The 17,711-nt window shown below is 39.9% G+C and overlaps 1 long non-coding RNA gene across 5 annotated transcripts in view; it reads right to left on the reverse strand.

The window, feature by feature from the left end:
• LOC125248315 overlaps positions 1-17,711 on the reverse strand; it is a 184,203-nt gene that overhangs the window by 119,606 nt on the left and 46,886 nt on the right. For all 5 annotated transcript variants that reach the window (XR_007180287.1, XR_007180285.1, XR_007180289.1 and 2 more), the window contains exon 2: positions 9,703-9,831. This is a non-coding gene — a long non-coding RNA (uncharacterized LOC125248315). The remainder of the gene's footprint in view (positions 1-9,702; positions 9,832-17,711) is intronic.

Genomic DNA, 17,711 nt, shown 5'->3' on the forward strand with positions numbered 1-17,711 from the left:
ATGCCAACATAAAAACAAAATGGTCTGTAGTAGAGAATCGAACTGTTGCCCTGCAGCTAAAAAGACTTGCACTGATTTATACACTGACAATGACGAAATCCCAAGAAACCTGTAGTGTTCTTAAAAGGAATAGTTCATCTTTAAAGGAATAGTTCAGCCAAAAATAAAAAGTAAAAGTCATTATTTACTCACTGTCATATCTTTTTTTTTTTTCAGAACACAAAAGGAGAATTTTTGAAGACTCTTCACATAGCTGTTTTCCATTATACAACAAAATCCTTCAACAAAGGATGAAATAAATAAATAAAATATTTAAAGATATGTATAAAATACCTTGAAAATAAGTACATAAAATTAATAAACAAATAACTAATTTATTTATTTATTTATTTTAAAAAGTAGTCCATATAATCTGTCCACCAAGTCTTTAAGGAACATGGGAAGATGACAATTTAGTTTTAATTTAATTTAATTTAAATTTTATTTTATTTTATTGACAGACATGGTCACTATGAACTGTCATTTTACATAAAAGATTCTTCAAATATAGTCCAAAAAAATAACAGCATAAGGTTTGGACACATTGAGGTGAGTAAACTTCAAAATTTTGATTCCGTTTAATTAAAAAGTATTCACATTTTAAGTGCAAAGTGACTATATGTAAAATGTCCACAAACTGCTTGTATGAGTAAAAATGTAATATTTTGTGAAACCGCAGGCTTGTGTTTGTTTCCGATTCAGCCTTTTCAGACAGAACAAAGCCGTGCGGCTTAGCAGAGGAGTCACAGTGTCAGAGCTCCGAGCCTTTCGAATTCAGCACTGGCCTGAATGTGTCGCCAGCACAGAGATATGACAGAAGCCCATCACAGGGAGCAGCCCTCTGCCCTCTCCAGCACCACTGTATTAATGTGGACCTGCAGACCTCTATTAAACTGTGCAAAGCTCATTCCAGGCTTGAGGACATCGTTTACGCTAACGTCGACGCTTAAGCACACACTGGCCCCAGCGAGAGGCATCCGGGGGTTAATGGGGCTTGTCTGCGCTGGGGTGCCAGGGAAGGGGCAAGGGGAGGGAGGGCATAGGGTTTAAAACAGGACAGAGCCATAAAGCACTGTACAACCCAGCTGAGACCCCCACCCACAGGCTCTCAATACCACTACAAACATAAATATGCTACTACAGCCAAAATAACGTTAGCGCATTTTCCATCAGTCAAGAGGGTGAAATTTGCCCCTTACTGCAGGCTGATGTAAATAGGATGGACGTCTGTGTTTTGCTCAGAGATGTGCTGTATTTACGCCCGCTCTCAGAATCGCCTCAATGCACAGAGCCCTGAGTTCACAGCGCAACGATGAGATATTGAACCGTGAAGTCCGTCGCACTGTGATTTATAGGACGCTCTCGCTGAGACCACCAGATCCACGGGCCCGTATTTCACTGACAGACGACAGACGGAAAATTCATCAAAATATTTCCTGAGACCCACTTTTAATGCTCAAATTAAATTAATTCACAACAACTGCAGCAAATCAAATCCACGGGACTTATTAAGAAAATAATAACAATTGAAATAGTAAATGCTAAAAAAAAAAAAAAGTCAATTTTCTCGAAAACGACAATCTCGCTCGCTATCTCGGACCGGAATCAAATCAGAAGCGACTGCCTCTCTATAGCTGCTCAATTTAGCGTACCTTCGAACCTAACAGTAAACATCGACGAAGTCATTTTCTGGCATATTAATGTTTACATCCAATCAGTAGAATGTAGGGCAGCCTAATTAACTCAAACAGACGCCGGAATGTGCAGAAAATGAGAAGTTCACCTAGAGACCGCAGACAATTGATCACTTCAGACCCTCTTCACTCAATTGTTTCTTGACAGCACTTCAGAGCAGCTGAATTAGCAGAGCTACATATGGTGATTAAAAAGCTGTTTCTCCCATCAAAAAGCACAGCGTCCTAATTGTCAGAAAATGGAAGAGGTCTGCACTAATGGTTATATTATATGCTGCATCACTGGGGTGGATTAGTGGATTTTCAGAGCATTCAGAAACAAAAACAAAACTCTGGTTACAATATGGCAAGCCTATGAAAAATCTTTTATTTTATTTATAAACAATGGGAGCCTTTTTTCACAAATTCACCAATTTACTTTTGTCCGCTGTTTAGTTTTGTTTGATGTGTACTGATGTATTTGTTTATTAGACTGTTGTTTGTTTCATTTTTTGATTTGTTTGGTTATGTATTTGTTGTGATATGTTTAGTTTATATATACTACAGTATGTTTTCAAATCCTCGATTAGATATTTACCAAGCATGTCTGACAAATAAATAAATAAATAAATAATGTTAAAGGGTTAGTTTACCCAAAAATGAAAATTATGTCATTTATTCCTCACCCTCATGTTGTTCCACACCTGTAAGACCTTCGTTCATCTTCGGAACACAAATTAAGATATTTATGATGAAATCCGATGGCTCAGCGAGTCCTGCATTGCCAGCAAGACAATTAACACATTCAAAGCCCAGAAAACTACTAAAGACGTATTTAAAACAGTTCATGTGACTACAGTGGTTCAACCTTAATGTTATGAAGCGAAGAGAATACTTTTTGTGCACCAAAATAACAAAATAAAAGACTTTATTCAACAATATCTAGTGATGGGCAATTTCATGAAGCTTCGAAGCTTTAGGATTCTTTTGTTTCGAATCAGTAGTTCTGAGCATGTATCAAACTGCCAAAGTCACGCCCCCCAGTGGTGAACCATTGAAATTTTGAAACACTTATGACATAATGAAACCTTGTTTACTGAAATCACCTGACAGTTTGATACATGCTCCGAACCACTGCTTCGAAACAAAAGATTCGTAAAGCTTCGAAGCTTCACTTCATGTTTTGAAATCGCCCATCACTAGATATTGTTGAATAAAGTTATTATTTTGTTTTTTGGCACACACACAAAAAAAATTCTCGTCGCTTTATTTATTTATTATAAAATTTATTTATTTTGCAAGCTGACAATAGTTCACACCAAAATAAACATTGATATTATTTTCCTTAACATTATTTCAAACTTTGACTTACTTTCATCTGTGGAACACAAAAGAAGTTTTTTGGGGGGGCTTCAAAATATCTTTATTGTATTCTTTATAGTATTCTGCAGAAGAAACTCGTACAGGTTTGGAACGACATGCATGTGAGTAAATGACAGAATCTTCTTTTTTTGGGTGAATTATCCCTTTACTATGACTAATTTTATTTATTTATTCATTTTATTTTCATTTTTACCCATTAGGTGTGCATTCATCTTTTGTTGAAGTTTTGTGAAAGATGTCCAGACTTGTTTTTTTCTAGAAAAAACAAAACATGATGCAAAGCTGATATCTCGGACCAAACACAGCGCATTTCACTCTCTCTCCTTTTACTAAACTAGCCTTGCTCTTCACTTCCCTCCCAGCCTATGAAAAATCAGCAAATAAAAAGTTACATTAACCCCAAGCCGACCTTTCCCACGTAATACACTGCTGCATGATGGGCTGGTGGGGGAGCTTCATCGAAAAGCTGTCACTCTCCAGTATCCCAAGCACTGCCTGGGGAACATTTACCGGATAATTAATATATTAAATGCATGAAAAATAGTTACACAGGGGCCTCTAGTCAGCTCTTCCCTAGCACAAGGGGAAGAGGGATACAGCCTGTGAACCATCAATATACAAGCATCCCCCTTGAATGGCCCATCATAAAAACTGCTCATAATTTAATGGCTTCATTCACAGCCCTCGCTGTAAAGGAAGGCCATATTTCCTCGTAATTCACTGGATCTCTTCTGGCTTTTATGATTTGGCAGTTTTAAGCCGCCGCCCGCTGCAATTATAAGGTGGTCTTCACTTTTGTGTGAAGGACATGCAGGGGTCAGCAACCGGCACCATGACTAAACAGGACACTCCAACTCAAGCTAAAAATACAGAGGCAATGGCGAGCCACTGGTTTCCCTTTCCACTCTTCTCATGTATGTCTAGACAGGCGCTGGTGTTTCTAATGCTTCAGCATGGCCAAATGAGAGTATTCTGGTTTAGGACACGGATGTTCTAATGTTGCTCATTTCTGTCGCTGCTTACAATCAGATCTTATCAAAATCAATTGCAGAGCAGAACATTAGAATGGAGAAAATGATCTCAAACCTCTTGAGAGAGAGGAACATCTCTGAGCAAGAGAGAATAGTTGTTTACCAGGATTTGTACCTGTTTAAAGTAGCTGCTGAAATTTGCCACCCTGAAATTTGTTTAGCATGACACAATCACACCGCATCTGTGTTTTCATTGTCTGAGCTAAATATCCCATTCAAGATAAGAAATTCTTTATAACACAGTACACAGGCGAGTCTATAAACAAATTTTTATTTTTTTTTTTTTAGCAATTTGAGATGAGTTTCCAATTTACTCATTTATATTTGTCTTTTTTTTTACATTAATTGATCTATTTGTTTGTTTGATATTTGTGCTTTGTTTTGCTCTTAGTTTTATAATGTATTTGTTAGATTGTTTGTTTTGTTGGATTGTATTTGTATGTTAGATGTTTGTTTTGTTTTTTGTTTCATTTCGTTAGATTTTGTATTTTTTTGTTGGATTGTTAGATGTAAAGCTATGTTTAGTTTATGTATACTACATGTTTTCAAATCCTTGATTAGATATTTAACAACAACAACTGGTTTGTTTGAGAAAACAGGATGCACTTTCTGGGGTATCTGATTGTGACTATCTATGATGCAGATTCTCTGCCTGCAAACAGATAAATAAATAACATGGAGGGAAAATAAATAATAATATATAGACGAGGAGAAAAAACAAGTTTACTGGCTTCATTTCTCCTGTAGTCTATAATTAAACTGCTCTCTGCTATTTTCATGGGACATTAAGTTAAGTCACGTGATCATTATTATCGTCATCCAGACACAGATGAACAAACACATGGAAATGCATGCTGGCAGACATGTGCTCATAGACATAATAAAAGACTAGGGTGTACAATACATACACTCTCATAATCTTTCTCTTGCTCTCTTTTTCCTCCTCTCTCTCTCTCTCTCTCTCTCTCTATTATCCCTTTCCCTCTCCACTAGTTTCTCTCTCTTTCAAACACACAAACCTATAAGACAAACGAATGTGCACTAAGATGAGAGATGGTATTACATTTTGCAGAGCACCTGCCATAACGCAGTGATTTAAAAAACACTGAGAGCAACAATATTGGAGCAAAAAAATGTATTTGTTATGAGGGAACATAAAAACATGGAGCTGCAGGACCGCATTGTGCCGCTCACTCAGGAAAAAAAAAAAAAACAGAAAGAAAAAAAAACAGCACATCCTCCCTCTGAGGATGCATGAAAGAATCCAAACCTTAACAATGCCCTCTCCCATACGTAATCTTGTCTTCGCCTATCCGTTACCAAGAAACATCCCCCCGAGACCCTGCCGTTATTAATAGTCTTATTCATTAAATATTACTCTTTGTGAAAAGGGTAGCATAATACTGGCCTGGAGACAGGAGCCCAGATCTGGGGGTAAGCCGAATTAATTTTCTGGAGCAAACGCCCCGATTTCGCAAATGACATTCTGTACCGTTAACATTTTAAACGTGACACAAACGCCACTCGACACAATGTAACCTAAACGCACTGAGTGGCCCTAGCGTGTGGTTGAGGTGTAGCTCTGTGTGGAGTGCTCACTAAAACAAAAGTCAGTCCTGTGCCACAGCTGACCCGAGCACATTCCCAAGGCTGTCAATCTCCATGAATATTAATTACCTGTTATAACATTCAAACAAATTAACTTCCAGCACATACAAGAATAATTCCAAGATTATTTATTTCAAATAAATTTATATTATTAGCTATAACTGTTTTCAACATTAAAGATGCTTAAAGGGATAGTACACCCAAAAATGAAGTTCCAGAAGAACACAATCGGTGATATATTTAAAAATATCCTTGCTTCTCCAAGGTTTATAATGGTTATGCATGGGGAGCCACATTTTGAAGCCAAAAAAAAAAAAAAAAAAAATGCATCCATTCATAATAAAAGTAATCCATACGATTCCAGGGGGGTTAATAAAGGCCTTCTGAACCAAAGCGATGCATGTAAGAAAAATATCCATATTTAAAACTTTATAAATTCAAATAACTAGCTTCTGGCGGACGACTGTACGCGTACGTTTTGCTCTATCCTCTGCGTTTCTGCGTTCGTCATTACATTGTGCGTCAAGTCAGAGGATACTCTTCTGTCACAAATCGATGTGTACAGCATAATGAATCATGCTGATTCATTATGCTCCGAAGCTTCCTGAAGCAGTGTTTTGAAATCAGCCATCAATATACAAGTCGTTATTTTGTTTTTCTTGGCGCACCAAAAATATTCTCGTCGCTTTATAACATTATTATTGAACCACTGTACTCACATGAACTGATTTAAATATGTTTTTAGTACATTAATGGATCTTGAGAGAGGAAATGTCATTGCTGGCTATGGAGGCCTCACTGAGCCATCGGATTTCAACAAAAATATCTTAATTTGTGTTCCGAAGATGAACGAAGGTCTTACGGGTGTAGAACGGCATGAGGATGAGAAATAAATGACAGAATTTTCATTTTTGGGTGAACTAACCCTTTAAATGGTAAGTAATGGAGCTTGGGTGTCATCTTGTGAAAAAGTTTGGTACTGCGCCCAAAAAAATCTTACTGAAAGCTCATTTTTATATCAACCTAAAATTTGGAATGTTGACATTTTTGGCTTTGATTTTCTTGCAGTTTAAGAGTATAACATGTTTTGTAATATATTATTACAAAATATAAACAATTATATTTTTACATTTTCATAAAATGTTCATTTTCATTAAACGTCTATATCTTTTTTTTTTTTTTTTTCACTTTCATCATTTATTTCACTTCTACAATAATCTGACAAGTGTCTTCTTGAAAACAAGACCAACCTTAGGTCTATATTCCAAAGCATTCTTGAATTACAACCATTTAAGTTTGGATAGTGCATTTGAATGTCTTATGCGAAAAAAGGGGGTGACAGTTATTTTTCTCAGAATTCTGTTGCTGAAAATCAGAGCAATCAGCCGACTTCAGATAACCATAACTTTTGTTACAGAAAAGCTATGAAAAACGTAAAAATAGTTTTGGAAAGAGCTTGAATGTTTCAATACCAAATCAGATGGTATTGAAACCTGTGATATGTAAAATTTCACCATGTGATGGGTTTTCGCAGATCACATCACATATACATCTAGGATGGCTTGAGGATAAGTATGGGAAAATTTTCATTTTTGGGCCAACTAACCCTTTAAGATATCAGCATATTAGAATGGTTTCTAAAGGATCATGTGACACTGAAGTCTGGAGTAATAATGCTGAAAATTCAGCTTTGCCATCACTGGAATAAATTACATTTAAAGATATATTAAAATAGAAAAAAAGTTTTGTGTTTTGCGCCGTTTGATTACTTAAAACGTAACATCTTTATTTATATTATTAAATATCTTTTTTCAAATATGTAATATCAATTTTTTTCAAGAACATAAACAAATTACTACATACCAATCAAAACATGAAGATATATAGGCTTTTTTTCCTTTGCATTATCAGCTCTCCAAAATATCTGGCTGCCTCTTCCATCACCTGCTGAGAGTGTGGCAGTAATGAAAAACAAATGGCAAACTCAACTTATATGTGCTTGGCTAGCAGCACATAATAACCCTATAATTAAAATGGGCTTTTAATCAGAACTAAAGGGGAATATTTATTTGTTTCTGTTTATGCTTTAAATGGCATGGCTAATGTACTCAAGCCTAATGTCATTTCAGGCAGGGACGGATTCGCTCCATCACCATTCCAGCCTCATCAACACCCTGACATAGAGGAGGGGGGAAAAAAATCAAAAAACAAAAAGCAAACGAACAGCCACGTTCGTGTCGTAGCCAAACTGGTGAGCTAATATTGTGCGTGTACAATGCAAAGTATAGGTGATCCTGGAGAGCCAGCAATAAGCAGACCTAATCCTGTTGACTAAGAATGGGCACAGGGAGCCATGCCAGGATGCAAAGAGCTCAGTCTGCCGAGTACACAAGGGAATTACTCACCATGCCAGGGTGGTCCTCATTGAGCATCTTCTGCTGCCAACGGGCACCAATGTTAGGCTGGCACGCCCACATCGACAACCTCTCTTTCCTCCCCCCTGCTCGCCCAGTGCCCGCCAAGTCCAATTTACCAGCTAGGACTTGGAATTGAGGGATTTTCTCAAATTACTACATTAGAATAGAGTTGCAAATTGACTGTGTCTTTTTTTTTTGTTTGTTTGTTTTATCTCCCCTCCGGCCTAGCAAACCTCCCTATCCTCTTATGACGAGGCCACGGAGGGCATTACCGGCCATTTTCACCCTGATATTTTGGCAGCCCGCAGAAGTAGTTCGGTGCCAGCGTGTGCCGTTCCCTTTGTCATTTGCTGTCAGGTGGCACCAAAGCACAATAATGAAAAGGCCGGAGAAGCTGTTGAACCTCAATCACAGAATTAGCACAACATTATGAGAAAGCTGTAGCTGATATGACATTTCCACTCTGAGAGACAGCTCTTCATTGTTCCTCAGAGTGTATGTGTCAGTCTAATACCCTTAACTCTAGACTAGACTAGCAGCTCAGTGTCATACACAGACCCTTTCAATACAGTGTAGTGCTGCACTGACTTAATGTCAAGCCTCCGTGAGCCCTGTAAAGATTTTCTTAAGTCATTACGAGAGTGTCACCAGTTAATGAGATGACTGAGATTACGGCGATCGAGAGAAGGAGCACAAAAGATATCATTATGAACCCCCTCCCCACTTTTACTCAAAGTTTCCATTTTTCTCCACTGCAGGCTCCTTTCAGACGATTGAATATTAGCTGTTTAATCAGCTCAGCCGCAGGTTAGGGGAACTAAGCCGTGGAACAGCCTCCCCTGCGCCCGCTCGGACGCTGTTCCGCTATTAGGACGTGGGCAGGAGAAGGAGGTCCTCAGGGGGTCGTAAGCAGAAGAGCCCGCCCCCGGTAGCCCCATTAAATCATTACTTTCCTTCCCTGCCCGGCCTTTATGAGCTGTGTCCTAATGGCCTAACAGACAGGGCGAGGTGGCCCGCCACCGCAACTGCCTAGCAGAGCAAGCAAGCACAGGTGCCTTTCTGCCTTGCACCACGGTTCAGGGGATTCCACTGTGTGGGGGGATTTGTTTCTGTCTCACTGTTCCAGCCTTCACGCCTCGAGCCAAAATGTCATGGCACTGGTTCTAAGAGGCTCTGGCAAGCTGGCTAGGAAAGCTAGACGGACAAACCCTTTAGCGACTTTCAGTTTTTCATTGTACATGGGGCTTTTTATTAGATCTGCAAGGCCCAAATTACATCATCTCACAAAATATGTTAGCAAAACATTCAGTCTGGTAATAAGACCATATGCCAGCGCAACTACACTGATAGGCTACGATGCATGTCAGGTCTTGAGGAATAGGACCATGTCCATGTGCCAGACAGAAAATTGCACCATACATCAGTCAGAAAATAAAACTTAAAGCAGCTCGGAAAATAACACCCAACAGTCAGATAAAAAGACATAGGATGATTTGACTATACTGGTAATGAACTGGATTATAAAAGGACCCGGGGAGAGCGCGCACTTACTCAGGTTATGGGACAGCTCCAAGGTGTACCGCTAGTGTCTTCATCATAACAGGAAGTCAGGAAAGTCTCTCTAAGTCTCGGCCATGTACACACTGCAGCTAAATATGGTTGTTGTTCCTCTTCTGAGTGCTGTAGAGACAAAGTTGAGTTATTTAGAGGAGTGACAACCGCATTCAACATCCAGTTCACTGTCTGAACATACACAAAGAGACAGCTAAATTTCCATTAAAATGTGTACAAAATTAAAATGACATTTCATTTTGGAATATTATGCATTTTTATTTGTTAAAAGCTTTTTAAATTAATATAAAAATGTGTACTAAATGTAATAAATATTTATTTCTCTTTTAAAGTTTGATTAGCGATGTGTGATGTGTGGGAGCAAACATATAAAGAGCACCAGTTTAATAAAAATTACATTTTTTTATTTGGCTTTAAGTTCATGTCTGGTAGATTTGAGGTCATCTTTATGCTAGCATACTTTTATTTTTACTCATACTGCACATGCTCATTTTTTCCAACCAACACTCCAATATTACCCATTTCTGACTAGCAATAGCAAGAAGCAAAACGTTCATGCTGTGAGGTAAACAAAAGTCTATTGGCCATTTTTTTTTTTTTTTTAAAGAAAAAAGTGGTTATATGGTTATATCCAAGTGATGGATATAACCTTTTTAATAGGAAAAATGTCAACACAGGAAAGAAAACTGCTCATCATGCCTTCCTGTAGCTCAAACAGTAGAGCATGATGCTAGCAAAAGCAAGGTCATGGATTTGATTCTCAGGAAAAGCAAGAACTGATTAAATGAATACCTTAGAATGCAATTCACACTGCTTTGGATAAAAGCATCAGCCAAATGTATAAATGTAAGCCATTTTATGGAAATAAGGCGAGCCGTAGGCGTTTAGCCAAAATAGCTAACATCAAACATGTTCAATTGTTGTCATCCATGTTTAAAAGCACAGGACACCACTACAGATTGTGAGTTTGGGGTAGTAGGAGCGGCGACTGCTTTCTGTATGACTACAGAATGATTCACACGGACAAACAAACGAGGCTGTCACTTCCAAAACTTTGCTAGTCTAAAAATGTATGTGATACATACAATGTATATGCTTATTAAGTTTGTATAGAATAGATTTGTGGATATAAATCTGCTTGCAAAAGAATGAGTCCCATTTTAATTGTGTGTGTGTGTGTGTGTGTGTGTGTGTGTGTGTGTGTGTGTGTGTGTGTGTGTGTGTGTGTGTGTGTGTGTGTGTGTGTGTGTGTGTGTGTGTGTGTGTGGGGAAAGCCGGGGCCCAGCAGATGTGAGCAGATGTCAGAGTAAGTGAGCAGGGACTTGGGAGAGAGAGAGAGCAATGTGCCGGGCCAACGCTCTAATTTACGCATGAGTGGAGCTGCACCACCGATATTTACATTTAAATTGATGTTTCAGATACTTAATTAAAGACGAGGACTGGGCTCTTCTGGTCGACGGCGGCTTCTTCCTCATCCTCCTCCTCCTCGGCGAAGCCAACAGACCACTCACTGGAACCTAGAGCACTTCCCAAACCCCATATAAATATTTCACTGGAGTTACATTAATGACAATGGTCCCAGTCCTCTCGATGGTAATTTGCGAGAACATTACTGAAGACACAATGCCCCCTGGTGGATTATAATTCCAGCCTTACTTCAGCAACGGCCGCATGGTTAATGTCGCTCAAACACCGGCTCCACTTTAAATCAGCCATTGTTTTGCAGACCGCCCCGATGAAGACCTGGTGTTGCCCAGGGGATGGAGCGAAGGAAGGGAGGGGTGGGTGCCGATATTAATGCACTGGGCATACAGTCTGATGATGAGGGGACTCCTGCGGGGCCTGAGCTATAATGCAGTGGCACTCCAACCCTGATGAACCGACGTCCCAGCATGCCTCTCCGGTCTCCTGCTTCCACCCACCAAGGGACCCATGGCTCCACGCAGGACATCCTCCTCAACCACTTACTCTCAAACAGCCTTTTAATAGAGTTTAAAAGAGGGTTATTAACATTACCTGCTAATTATGTTAAGGACCTAATTAGAGAAAAAGAAAAAAAAGAGGGCTTTTTTGGTCTAATTAGGTTTTCTTTTTAAGTACACTGATAACCAGGGGAATGCCAAGATCTCCGTAGAAATGAGAGTGCAATGAGCCAGTGAGAGGCTCCTTCGGAAAAGAAGTTAACCCTCTCATCAGCCGAGTTGACTCTATTAACGGGGCCCTGGCAGAGTGCAATTACCACCCAAATCGTTTATTTAGGACGTGTTTATCTGGAGTGGACCGCATCATTTAGCGCGTTATAAACTCGCTGCCGGCTTCATTAGTGATTACAGTTGGTGGGTGGTAATACCTGCCTGATACAGCCAACTGAAACCTGATGCTATCAGTGTACTGCTGAATTACACCGACGGGACTTAATTTTTCAGCAGCCCTGAACACTTCCTGCTGCTTCCTCCACTCACCGCAAACACGCTCAGCGCCAAAGCCACCGCTCAGGCATTGATTATGGGATCTGGCCATGAGATCACGAGGACAAAACACAAGAACTATACTGCAGACAAGTAGCTTCTGTGCTGCAATGACGGATACCTTGTAAGCACAGGGCAATGCTGGAATAACATTTTATATGGAGTTTCTTTTTTGGGGGGATATTGTACCTATTCAATTGCTGTAAGTTAGAGTGCCTTTATCCCGCTCTCCACAATGAAATCAAATGTCAGCAAAGAGACTTCTGGAGTGTTTCAAACACAATCCAAAACCATTACTAGGGTTCAAGTACACTACTCCCTCTGCCTCTGGTAGTGACACTAGCTCCTACGAAGAGTTTGAAAGGAATGAAGAGAAACAGAGCGAGTTTCACAACGCAAGGCTATGACACAGATGGCCCCGAACTTCACCAAGAACCTCCTTGCGTGATTACATGTTTAATTTACTTCTCATCTCAAAATTGTCCACTATGACAGAGCCAATTTGTCACGATCCCGCACAAGTGTCAGCCAAACCGGGGGAGGAGCGCACTACCACGTTCCTAATGGAATCTCAATGAAGCTGAAGCTGAGGGTCCACAGGAGCAGACAGCCCTCACCATTACGAGAAGGGACCCTCCTTCACCCGGACACCTCTCACTCACGGCTGTTATTATCGCTTCAAGCCACGGGCTAAAGAGCCGGGCAGCTAGGAGGAAAAAAACACAGAAGAAAAGAGGTTACTATTACTTATCGCTGTGTACCTTGACATTTTCTAGATCTGGTTTGGAGGGAAATAGGCAGTCTTCCAAATTGACAGCAGTGGACACTGTGTTTAAACTGATAGCTGATCGTAGCCTTGCAGTCATCTCCTATTTTATTTTCAAACCCTGAATCATAAATAGACAGACAAATCATTGATATCTGGACTAAAGGCGTCTCCTCGACTGTCACTTTTTTTGTCTTCAGAGAAACAAGCCCTCTTTTCTTTTTCAAATACATTTTGTCCATTCTATATAACTCAACTCAAGGAAATTATGGAAATTTTACAGATGCTCAATTTGATGCAGTTTGTACTGTAGTTTATAAGTTAGATTCATTTAATGTCTAAAAATCAAATAGGCTACCAGTACTATTTGTCTGACACTACTGTCTATCTCAGTGTTTCTCAACTCCAGTCCTCGGGACCCACTGCTCTGCACATTTTGTATGTATCCCTTATTTAACACACCTGATTTAGATCATCAGCTCATTAGGAGAGTCTGCATGAACTGAATTGAGTGTGTCATATAAGAGAGACATACAAAATGTGCAGAGCAGTGGGTCCCGAGGACTGGAGTTGAGAACCACTGGTCTATCTGTTCATAAGCAGTCTTCTAAATAAATAAATAAATGGGGACTGACAACTGAGGCATTGTTTACAGAAGTGCGTTTCCATTTTAAAACATCGTTTTAAAATGAAAACAATCTTCGCCTTTACTGGCGTTTCAGAAACGATCTCCAACCACACTACACGACCGAAAACAGGTCACATGACCATTCATGCACACTGCGTATGCGCACACAACAGCTGCCTCTTGCGCATGTAGGAAGCTGCAGTATTATAAAATGCAGAGTTTAAAGGATTAGACTTTCAAATGAAAATTAGCCCAAGCATTACTCACCCTCAAGCCATCCTAGATGTATTTCTTGTTCCTGATGAACATAATCAAAGAAATATTAATAAATATCCTGACGCATCCGGGCTTTATAATGGCAGTGAATAAGGGTTCACAAGTATGAGCTGAAGAAAAAGCTTCCATCCTCATCCATCCATCATAAATATGTACTCCACGTGGCTCCAGAGGGTTAAAAAAGGCCTTCTGAAGCAAAGCATTTGTGTAAAAAAATATCCATATTTAAACAAGTTATGAAGTCAAATATCGAGCTTCCACCAGACCACCATGCGCCTTCCCTATTCAACTTACAGAAAAAGCGTAACTGACACGACGCCACTTCCGGTCTGGCGGAAGCTCGACATTTGACTATATAACTTGTTTAAATATGGATTTTTTTTTACACAAATGCATCGCTTTGCTTCAGAAGGCCTTTATTAACCCTCCGGAGCAGCGCGGAGCACATATTTATGATGGATGGATGAGGATGGAAACTTTTTCTTCAGCTCATACTCATGAACCCTATTCACTGCCATTATAAAGCCCGGATGCGTCAGGATATTTATTCATATTTCTTAGATTATGTTCATCAGAAACAAGAAAGTCATATACACGCCTTTTTCCAAAAGTCTCAGTTTTGGTTATTTACACTGAAATGCAACCTGGAGTTTTCAAACTAAAATGGGGTTTGCAGCATTTTCGAAAGTCTCTGTTTTCAAGGGTCGAAAACATCAGAGTAGTGTAAACGACAGGCGTAACCGTAGCAAATGTTATGCGTTTTTAAACGAAAATGCACTAGTGTAAACAGGGCCTGAGTGGATGGCTCATGACCTTAGCAAAAAAATACACATACACATCTATGAATGTGTGGGTTCTGCTTACAATGAAAAGCACAGCTCATGTGAAAACAATCATAAATCTCAAAAGGATTAAACTATGCACAGCAAACAATGTATTAGAATTACAAAACACCAACAAGATCATTTTTACCATTTCATTATCATTCTAGAAATTGTATATGTCATTGTACTTCAAATAGAGTCATGATAGCACAATATTGGTATTTGTACAAAGTATGAAACATTAGGACTTCACAGGAATAAGGACACACCTAACTGTACTAGTTTGGCCCTTGAGGGGCCCTTGAGAGGCCCCCTGGAGAGTTTTTTTTTCTTTTCCTAAAGCAGCATGTTTAATGGGCCAGCGCTGGGAGCAGCGCCATGCAAGCTAAATATGTTTACTGTTTGCTCAGCCAGACCCTAGTCAGGAAAGACAAGATGAATTTGATTGCTAATGCAAAAATAACAGACAATCATAAATCATGGAAGTGGGAGTGGGAGTCGATGACGAGAGTTAATCAATACGAGCCCTGACTTTGCCATTGTGCAGAGTGGCACTCCATTTATAACAGAGGAGTTTGAGGAGAAACATTATTCACATTAGGGTATGCACGGAAGAGGGCGAGGGTGCGAGGAGAGGGTGCTTAGTCACCGCAGCTGCGGAACGCCGGGAGCATGCCTGAACACCAGCCATCATCCACACACCTCATAGCTCTGCAGGGGCACAAACATCAATTCCCCAGACCCCAATGATAACGTTTTCGGTCCCTTCCATGCGTTATGAAGATGTGAAGCAACTCAATTGGACTGGGTTCTTTAAAAAGAAAAAAGAAAAAGAAAGGAGTAGGGGGAAACAATGTGCATTTTGTGGGGCAGATCAACAGAAAAGTTCACTAAATTCCATTTTACTCTGTAGAGAGGCGTGCTGTCCACAGTTGCGGAGTCTCCTTGATTTTCTGTTTGAAAGTCGGGCAGCCTACTTGATTTGAGTGGGTCTAGGATGGAGCTCTCCGGGGAAATTGGGCCTGGGGAGCACAGGCTGATTTACTCTTGGCTTGACCTGTCTACTCGATGTGCTGAAGGCGTAGAGACGACACAAGGATCTCATCCCTGCAATATTTCCCTCCGCACGCTAAAGGACAGGCCTAATGCAGCACAGCCTGGACAATGCTTTCTCTCCTTCATCTCCTGGCCTCCCACATCTCGGCTACAGCTTTCTCATCCTGCAGTAATTTTTTTTTCCCCCTCACGAAACTCCCCATCCAGTGGTCCCGGGTGGAATGTATGGCTTTATTTGAGCTGTGACTGGGTTTCATTGGATTTGTATTGCTCTGAACAGGAAAGGACATTTGCGATTCATCAAGAGCCAATTTAATTCAGGGTTGATGAAGTCCGCATCAGTCAACATGCCAGGTAAACTGCGCTCAATGCAGTCTCCATTTGTGGGGCAATGGTGTCGACACGTTTAGAGACAAAGTATAGCATTCAATGATTAGAAAATACAATAATGGTTTCATTTACTTCGATTTGAGGTAGAAATAAGAAATCTCATCCTTTCCCATCGATAAGATAAAAGGAACTCTAAGGAAGCAAGTGCTTAAGATCTGCCTAGGATCTGGAGTAAAAATGTATTGTTTGGGATGCTATTGTGTAGTAAAAATCACTGAATGAATAAATAAACAGATCAACAAATAGATGGATTATTAGTAACAAATGAACCAAATTATGAACCAAACCAATTAATAAATGATTGTCAAATCATGGTGCAATTAGTTTCTGAAAAAACAGAGATAAATATGTTTTTGAAAGAATGATAAAGAATGATCGAAGTAGACAAACGTACAAACGAACAATATATTCATTCACTTTTAAAGACCAGAGAGGAAGAACACTTCATTTCCCAGAAACCATTACCTGTGCTAAATTTCTTTAAACTGCAGTTCAGTAAATTCAATCTTCAAATTCAACTTCCTGTGGGGTGTGGCCAATTGAAGTCAATATTAGACTCATGAAATTGAAGGGAGCCAACTCTTCCATTTAAAATTTTACCCATCCCTGCAACCAGGCAAAAATAGTACAGAACATTTAACATATTAACATTTAACATTAAAAAACATTTAATGTAGTGCTGAAATGTCATATTTAGGGTCGGTGATTTGTTCAAATCCCTAATCCTACTGTGAGTATGAGCAACAGTACTGACACTTTCTGCTAAAAACAATGTCTTCATCACCCAAAAGGATTAAAACTCTAGTATATACTTACTATAGTATACTTACTCAAATCAGAGACAAGGAAAAACAAAGTATATAAATCCACAAAAGACAAAAGCAAAGAAAAACAGATTTTGTTTGTTTGTATTGCTTCCAACCACGAAGTCTCATCCTCTATACCCATAACAGGCCACATCAACAACGTGCTAACCGATATAACACAGCAGCGTTCACACACACATACCCACAACCACTCTTTTCTCAGCCTCTGCTTCAGTCCACTCGTCCTGACCTCTGGAAATGGTTCGAAATTTCACACAATATCCCAGCACAGCAGTGTCTGTGGCAACGCTGGGAGCCAATATGTTTCCATAATTGGGCCTGTAGTGGGGGCAGAGTCCAAGGCAATTAATCCTTTCCTCCTCTGTTGTTTTGCGGCCGGATGGCGGTGACTAGGTACAGAGTAATTGGACAGGAGCGCCCTTGTCCCCTCCGCTTCACATTAATATCCCTCCACCCAAGCTTTAATCCCAGCCAGGCCTCAGCCTGCACCACCTGAATTGCTCCCATGTCAAGTGCATGCAACATCCACATGGATCCAAGAAGGCGATGCCGACTTGGGTCGGAAAAAAGAAAATGCCAAGGAAAGCAGGGATTGAGGGATGCAGAAGGACCCTCTAATGTGTCTTAAATATTAAGACATGCTGAAAAAATCTGAGGATTTATCCACAGGTGTCACATGTCTGAATGTCTGAACACCAAAATGGTTATTTTGAAAATGTTCCTTTGATTTGAAACATAAAAATGCTGGCTGCA

This window comes from Megalobrama amblycephala, linkage group LG16, assembly GCF_018812025.1.
Source record: "Megalobrama amblycephala isolate DHTTF-2021 linkage group LG16, ASM1881202v1, whole genome shotgun sequence".
Classification (NCBI taxonomy): domain Eukaryota; kingdom Metazoa; phylum Chordata; class Actinopteri; order Cypriniformes; family Xenocyprididae; genus Megalobrama; species Megalobrama amblycephala.